This window comes from Lissotriton vulgaris, chromosome 7 (genome assembly GCF_964263255.1).
Source record: "Lissotriton vulgaris chromosome 7, aLisVul1.2, whole genome shotgun sequence".
NCBI classification, from domain to species: Eukaryota; Metazoa; Chordata; class Amphibia; order Caudata; family Salamandridae; genus Lissotriton; species Lissotriton vulgaris.
Window position 1 is genome coordinate 18,194,451 of NC_141695.1, and position 8,469 is coordinate 18,202,919.

At 49.4% G+C, this 8,469-nt stretch overlaps 1 protein-coding gene across 2 annotated transcripts in view; it reads right to left on the reverse strand.

Moving 5' to 3' along the window:
- LOC147700537 (uncharacterized) overlaps positions 1-7,750 on the reverse strand; it is a 55,705-nt gene extending 47,955 nt beyond the window's left edge. Inside the window, exon 1 of one of the 2 annotated variants that reach the window (XM_086929690.1) lies at positions 7,608-7,750. The gene's annotated coding sequence lies outside the window, so the exon portion shown is untranslated. Of the gene's footprint in view, positions 1-5,181; positions 5,542-7,607 lie in introns of those variants that run through there. The other variant, XM_086929691.1, reaches the window with a different exon arrangement.
- Between the last annotated feature and the right edge of the window lie 719 nt (positions 7,751-8,469).

The window sequence follows — 8,469 nt, forward strand, 5'->3', positions numbered from 1 at the left end:
AAAGAACACATGACGGAGGCTGCTACATCGACAGAGGACTGGGTGAGGCCGAACAGAGGGTGCTACATTCATGCAGCATTGAGGCTGATTTATAAATCAATCAGACTTGCACCAAAACCTCTTCACACACTGAAGGTAGGTGTGAGCCTCGAGGCCAAAGAGCCGGGTCTGAAAGGGCTGGACTGGTCGGTGGGCTGGTCACAGGTAAGTGGGGGCTGGGCCTAGCCTATTTACTACTGCAAATAATGTAATAATACGGTCTGATGGTTGGTTTATCAGACCCAAATACTGAGTGTCTCAGGTCCATCCCTGCCTGTCTTGAGTGTGTTTGAATATGGGGTGTCCCGTAATTCGGGTCTTGTCTCAACTCACATGCAGATCAGTGCTGCCCCCTGCCTGTAACAGGAAGTTCTTACAGCAGCTTTGAACGCAATAATAACTTAAAAAGTATTAATGTGGAGTTATTTGCAGTGTTTAAATTAGGAGAAATTCTGGAAATATCTGTATTACTAATGAGGAGAAAAGGGACGAAAGGGTTGTCAGAACTAAAAGAAGGTGGGGTTGTGCAACATATTTCATAGGTTATTGGGGCTTTGTAATGGGCAGCACTCACATCATCCATCAAGTAGCCTTCTTATATACATTTCATACAGGTACGAAAACAGATTTGGTGCATTTTTTTTTATTACAGAATGAAGATAGCACGATTGGCACTGCTACACTTTACATAAATTAGTTTTGCACAAGGGCAAACATTGAGAAAATGAATAGATTCGATGTTTTGTGTGTTCCTATTAAAAAAACCAGAAAATCTATAGTTTATTCATTTTTAAAACATGAAAAAAGAAACTACGTTGATTGTGAATTACGTTAAAGCATTAACTCTTAAAGCCTCATAAATACTGTAAAATTAGTTCGCTTAATTTCTTTACTAGTGGATGTTCACTAATGATATATTTTCCTTTGTTAAAACCAAATTATTTAACATAAAATTATTTGCAATCAAACTATGAAAATGTTTCGCAAACTATTTACCTCATTTTTGCAACGGTGAAAAACACATTTGTGCATATGGAATAGAGTAAGCGCTAAGAATTTCTGTATTTCACCAAAAGACAGCTGTGCAAACGAGCACTTGCGCTGTTTGTTGTGCACCAGTGCCCAGTGAATGTGGAAAAGGCCCCAGGACGCTCACTGTGTTGGAAGAGCTGTGTTTAGGGCAACAGAGCTGGAACCTGCAGTGCTGGCCCGGCCGTCACTTACCCGATTGTACGTTTCTGTTTCTGTTTCTTGGGTCAGTCCTCCCCAGCTGTGGGTCATTGCCAATTTGCCAGGATGTTAAACCAGCCCTTGTCATTAGTAGCCAATGACCCCTCACTGTCCAGACTTGAGTTGGTGCAAAGCGATGCTGCAAGCTAGGTAAGTAACCGCCCGGCTCCAACTCTGAGAACCCGGCATTGGCTTCGGTCAGGAAATGCCCTGTTTTTAAGGTCTGCTGCCTCAAGTCTTTGATGGGCAGAGCCCACGTGCATAGAGGATAAATGACGTCATTCCTGCTCTTCCAGAACTCTTCGGTCTAGCCATAAAGCGCGACTGACCGTTCCCCCCTCCGCTCTTCCAGAGTCGGAGGTAGATCTCACTCTTCACCGCCCCTCGGCTTGGAATCAACTTCCGTCCCATCTCCGCAGTTGTCCAGATTTTGTTTAGTTTAAAAAACTCTTGAAGGCCTGGTTATTTTAGTTGTGGTTGTGCTATGTTGTCTAAGCGCCCAGATACACCGGCCGATATGAGTCATTGCGCTATATCAAGTGAAAATAAAAAAACATATTATTTCATTTTCCAAGCAGTGAGTGACCCCCCTGAGGAGGCTTTGCGAACCTGAAGGGGTCCCCGGACCCAAGGATAAGAACAAGGTCAGACTTTTATTGCGTTTCTATTCGCAGATATCAGGGTGTTGTACCGTGTATGTTGCGGGTATTAACGCACGGGCACTGTGTAAGGCATCCACCGTTGTAGGGTTAATAGTTACCGTAACAAGCACTTTACAATTCATAACACCCTTTTATAGCGCTTTCTCACGCCAGACACAGACAACAGGTGCTGCTTTCAGCGACATTGGAATGATGAAACGTGTCCAGCCCCTCTGATAAACACGTGTGCCCTGCGAGTTCTGGGAAACAGGTGGTAACCCACTAAACCTTAAGAACAGGAAGTCCGAGTTCAGTTTGGCAGCTGCCACCTTTCAAATGTGGCTTTATTGCATGCTTCTGCCAATGCTTACTAACACCTCCGACCCTTTGCATCACGAAGGCTCGCCCTAAAAATGTCAAGTTGACCCGCTCTTCTGCTTCAAGGTCCTTTCCTTGCACCTCAGATGCACATTCTTAAGTCAACACTAGTTGTATTAAACCGGGCCTATAATGCATGCAGCACTAAAACACAGAATAGAGTCCTGACACAAACAACACTGCAACGTGCTGTTCTGCCTTAGATTACATCAGTCTTTTAGTTAAGCGTCCATTGACCATCTTTAATTAGCTGGCCATTAACACCTTATCCCTCATTTCTAGGTGGCCGAATTTTTTTAGCTGGTAAAACGTCCGAGGTGAAATACCGTTATTGAATGTTTATCTTATCTTATTAAATCTTTATTTCGATCACAGATCCTAAAAGATGTACATTCAATTCAATATAAAAAAAATTAAAAACATATTAAACAACATAGTGATCACATTAACACTAAAATTTAAAAGAGTCACTCAGTTTTTGGGGCTATCTTGCAGATTTTTAGCACATCATTTTTATACGACGACATCGGGCATACCACATAGAGGTTAAAAATTTGGATAGCGCAAAGACCGGGGAGGGGGATAAGTCTGTCTTAAGGATTCTATACGCGGGTAGAAAAGTTCTAAATCCCAAGTTCCTAAGCAATGGAACTAGCCAATATTTTCTGCTCTTTTCATATCCCCTGCAAAAGAAGACAACATGAATGTCATTCTCCTTTGAGTGGCCACAAGATGGACAAGTTTCTAATGAGGAGCAAGAGGACCAAGATGCTGTAAATGATGCTAAAGGAAGCGTTTCATATCTCCATTGGAGAAATAATTTCCTCGTTAATTGCGAAGACATGGCATCTAGGACGCTTTCAAGTTGGTAAGAGTCTTTAGTTTGTATAAACGTATTAGACAACGAACCCTCACGTGTTCCATCCATGGATCTATGGAGCATCTGCTCATAATAAGCTCTCGACAGTGCCTTTTTTGGGATCCTGGGGCACATGTTGAGTGGGTCACTCCACAATTCGTGTAGTCCAATTGCCTCCAGCGTTTTCCTAATGTAGATCAACCATGGCATTGTTTTGGCACTGGGAAGTTCCAGAAATTCCTGCAGCTCAGCTCTGTAGATTTGAAGATCCGGGCTACTCCATATTCGCCGCCAGAATGTCAGAGGCTTTAAGCCCAGTACCTCCGTTATAGGTCGAATGCCCAAGTCCAGTCTGAGCGGGAGTAATGGTGTACTCTGTGGGAGGGCAACAATCTGTCTCAAAAATTTGTTTTCTGTTATTAATAATTTAGATGATAGAGTGTGCCTCCACAACTCACCCCCATACGTGACAGCACCCCGGGCTTGAGCTTTATAAATGTGAATTATAGGGCTTAGTGGACGGAAGGGGGATTTTTTAGCCAATCTCATAGTGCCTCCCGCCAACTGTGCCAGTTTAATATTTGCTTTCGCCTGGTGGGATGACCACGTTAGATGTTCATTGAGAGTAATCCCAAGGTATTCGATTGAATACACCCGCTCCAGTTGGACTTCTCCTAGCCTTGGGGAGGAACGATTATGCGGCTTTGGGTTGAGGATCATGTATTTAGCCTTCTGGGCGTTAATTTCAAGTCCTCCATCTAAGCAGAACTGCAGGAACCCGTCCAGTACATGCTGAATGCCCATAGGGGATTTAGACAGCAGCAGGGTGTCGTCTGCAAACATAATTGCAGGCACCATGCTGCCAGTCAACTTTGGTGCATCGATATTGGGTATCCTGGTTAGATGGTCAACTATCCCGTTCACAAAGAGGCAAAACAGGGTCGGTGCAAGAACACAACCCTGTCTCACCCCTCTGCGAACGGAAAACCTTTCGGTTAGTTTAATGTTTATAGTAATACCACTGACAATTCCAAGCTAGTTTTCCAGGTTAGAATAGAAGCACTGTGCTGTTTCGTTCTAACTGACTGGTAAAATCACACATTTCCCTTTTTATGAAATGTCTTCCGGTTATACCGAAGGAATTTGGATGGGGTACCCTGCCCCCACCCCAAATCCCCTCCCCCGGAATGTAAACACCGCTGATTAAAAATGTGCCCTTTTGATGGTGGCTTGCTGCATGCTGGGCCGCTATAGGAACATCCTTATATCTCACTCTCTTTCCTGTCTCACCCTTGTTTCCATTGATGAGGCCAGATTGTCTCACAATCGTCTCTCTCATTCATATTGATCTGAATCCAAAACCCCTGGCACACAGAGAATGGGAAATTCAGAAAGGAAGGAAAACTCGGAGTTGGAATGAAAGGATACGTTTTGAGGCCAGGTGTTACAGGACTGAAGTTGTTGCTTTCTTCAACATATAGGACAGTGGGAAGGTCTTCTTTTGAAGAGATTACACATTTAAACAAGGTAAACCTACGTTGGCATGTAAAGCACCGCCCTAAGGCAAGAACGGAGGAAGCCAGAAGGCCACAAAGAAACAGTCTCGGACCCACACGTTAAGTATTGACAACGTCAAACGTTCTGGCTTTTGCTTTGTAAAAATATTTTAATCAATTTCAACAAGAGACACAGATTAGACAGCACATGTCACCACCGAGCAAGCTTCCCTGGACAAGCAGCAGAAATTAACAAGAACTGGCTAAAAAAATTCTTGTTTAATTTAGTTGCTCGCCGTGAAATGGATCCAAAAAAAACAAGCTGGCCTGGATTAACCAGCTGCTTGCCACAGACCTAGAAACATTGAGAGCTCGAGACGACCGAGGCCAACAAACACAATGAGGCAAAAGACAACCATTAAAGACCAAAACACACTGAATGACAGCACTGAGGATTCCACAAGGGTTGAACAGCAAACAGGAACATGTTATTTAAAAAAGGAAGGAAGGAGGGATTTATGATAAATGCTCTACTGACCGTGGGTGTTCTTGTCTCCTTTGCTGGAAGTCTGTGGTAGGATCCAGGGTGGATTTGGGGCAAAGAGGTTGTCGTCGGCCTGCTTCTTTCCAAAGAGCCGGGTCAGGGTGCCTGATTTGGAGGGTGTCGGGTGCTCCGGGCCTGCTGCTGCTCTAGCAGGGCATGCTGCGGTTGGGGCGCCCGGCGGCGGTGGCTCTATGCTGGCCCACCGGGGGAAGGAGAGCAGGGAACACCCAGCCCTCTTCCTGCAAGACTGAAACTCGCACAGGTAGGACGGACGCGCCTCTCTCTCTCCCAGGGACCTACCCTGCCCTCCTCCCGAGGACGCGCCTCTCTCTCTCTCTCTCTCTCCCAGGGACCTACCTTGCTCTCCTCCCGAGGACGCGCCTCTCTCTCTCTCTCTCTCTCCCAGGGACCTACCTTGCTCTCCTCCCGAGGACGCGCCTCTCTCTCTCTCTCTCTCTCTCTCCCAGGGACCTACCCTGCCCTCCTCCCGAGGACGCGCCTCTCTCTCTCTCTCTCTCTCTCCCAGGGACCTACCTTGCCCTCCTCCCGAGGACGCGCCTCTCTCTCTCTCTCTCTCCCAGGGACCTACCCTGCCCTCCTCCCGAGGACGCGCCTCTCTCTCTCTCTCTCCCAGGGACCTACCTTGCCCTCCTCCCGAGGACGCGCCTCTCTCTCTCTCTCTCTCCCAGGGACCTACCCTGCCCTCCTCCCGAGGACGCGCCTCTCTCTCTCTCTCTCCCAGGGACCTACCTTGCCCTCCTCCCGAGGACGCGCCTCTCTCTCTCTCTCTCCCAGGGACCTACCCTGCCCTCCTCCCGAGGACGCGCCTCTCTCTCTCTCTCTCCCAGGGACCTACCCTGCCCTCCTCTCCTCCCGAGGACGCGCCTCTCTCTCTCTCTCTCCCAGGGACCTACCCTGCCCTCCTCCCGAGGACGCGCCTCTCTCTCTCCCAGGGACCTACCCTGCCCTCCTCCCGAGGACGCGCCTCTCTCTCTCTCTCCCAGGGACCTACCCTGCCCTCCTCCCGAGGACGCACCTCTCTCTCTCTCTCCCAGGGACCTACCTTGCCCTCCTCCCGAGGACGCGCCTCTCTCTCTCTCTCTCTCCCAGGGACCTACCCTGCCCTCCTCCCGAGGACGCGCCTCTCTCTCTCTCTCCCAGGGACCTACCCTGCCCTCCTCCCGAGGACGCACCTCTCTCTCTCTCTCTCTCCCAGGGACCTACCTTGCCCTCCTCCCGAGGACGCGCCTCTCTCTCTCTCTCTCCCAGGGACCTACCTTGCCCTCCTCCCGAGGACGCGCCTCTCTCTCTCTCTCTCTCCCAGGGACCTACCCTGCCCTCCTCCCGAGGACGCGCCTCTCTCTCTCTCTCTCCCAGGGACCTACCTTGCCCTCCTCCCGGTTCGATCTGCCAAGAGGAGCTGCTGCCAGTGGACTTTGGAAGGGTGACGACGCACCAGGGAACACCTCCGTGAACATACTTCACAGGGTCCGATGCACTGCCCTGCACAGAGCGACCAAACTGTCCGTCTGGAGAGGGCACCGACAAGGGAGCTGCTGCGCTGTGTTCTTCCACAGGTTCCCGGAGGTCAAGTGTACTAAAAGCGACGTCAGAATGGCGTGTGGCCTGGGGTCCTGTGATACAAACCCTGGCCACACCGTCGCTCCTCCAGGTTGGAAATAAGGCTGTTCTCGGCGTGCCTGCCCTCCCACAGAGCGCCTGGCCTTTCAGAGTGTAGAAATGCCTTGGCAACAGTAAGGGTGAAAGTAACAAAGGTGCTGCTCCGCCTTTCACCACGAAAGCCCTGGTAACATGAGAGTTAAGGTGAGCCGATGCTTTAGAAATCCTGCTCGGCACAATGAGCAAAGCAATACAACAGGAGAGGATGCGTAGCTTCCTCCTGCGGTGATGTGTGGCCCCTCAAGTGCACCTTCATGGTCAGCCTGTGACGTGTGCCTCGCGCTGGGTCACGAGTGCTGCAGCCGTGTGTCAGTGCATCAGTGCAGGGCTGGCAGAGGTGTTTCACCTTCGTACATCGGATCAGAATACTCCACCGCCAGGCATTTATTCAAAGTCATCATTTCTGTGCATTTATTTAGAATGATTCATGCTCCTGTTATGAATGAACTAAAAACTATATGTGCATAGTAGGTTCCTACTGTGCACGCAGCAACATGATATTTGAACAAAGAAGAGTTTCTGACGCGGGCTCATCGTGAACCCGCGCCCTTGAAGACACTCTTACAAAGAGGCTCGCTGTGAAATGAAGCCTCTTTTCACACCTTTCCTCGTGGTTCTTGCTCGGCTGCCACCCCCACCAGGCCGCACTGTCAGCTTTGATGGCTCGGCTCGGTTTGGGCTCGAGGTTCCAGCTGAGCCGGAGCCAGGCCTCTCTGGGGGCTGACAGGGGCTGCACTCACCTGGATGAAGCACACACCTCCAGAGCTTGATTCAGACATCCCCTCCTTTGCTCCTCAGCCCAGGTCCATCCAGAGGCCCTGCAGAGCTGCAGAGGCCACGGCTGTCTGTCTGTCTGCCTGTACAGTAAAGCCTCACCCCCGCCAGGCAGGAAGGAACATGAAGTAAACATGTGGTCGAGACACAGGAAGCGAGCAGGCTTGTGGGGGCAGTGGAGGGGGAAGTTCAGGCCCCAACTCATGCTGACGTGCACACTGCAGCGCGAGACACTAACAGAGTGTGAACACAAGAATAATAAACACAACACAACAACCCCCACCCCCCCCAAACAAAAAACAAAGTTAAGACACTTCATCGCACACAAAGTCTGCCATCCACTTGGGCTTTGAACTAATACATTTGCCACAAAGTGGTGAACTACTGTTCACATTGCCAGCTCAAGACTCCTAGCTGCTGAGGTTCCGTGACAATTGTAAGTGGTGTTTTCGACTCGCACGGATATGGTCGAGTCTGGTATCTATGAACCGCAAATGACGAGTTTAGTAAGTGTGCGCAGTTTCGCTGTGCTGACTTAAACCGTTCGTTTATTATGTGGGTTTTTCATCTGTACCCACGGGTTCCATCTTAGATACGGCATCCATTTTGTCTCTTGCCCTCAAGTAGCCAGCGAACGGACGCTGTCCGCTTCGCGACCCTGGGACTCCCAAGATATTTGCGGAAGACACATGTTCTTTGTAAGTGTTTTTATGACGAGGGGGATGCTGCTGTAAAGCAGATGGCGCCGCTCGAGGCTCATCTTGCCGCACGGACTTATTGTCTCAGCCGTGCATCTCATTAGGCACGTCCCTTTGATGCCTGTATCTC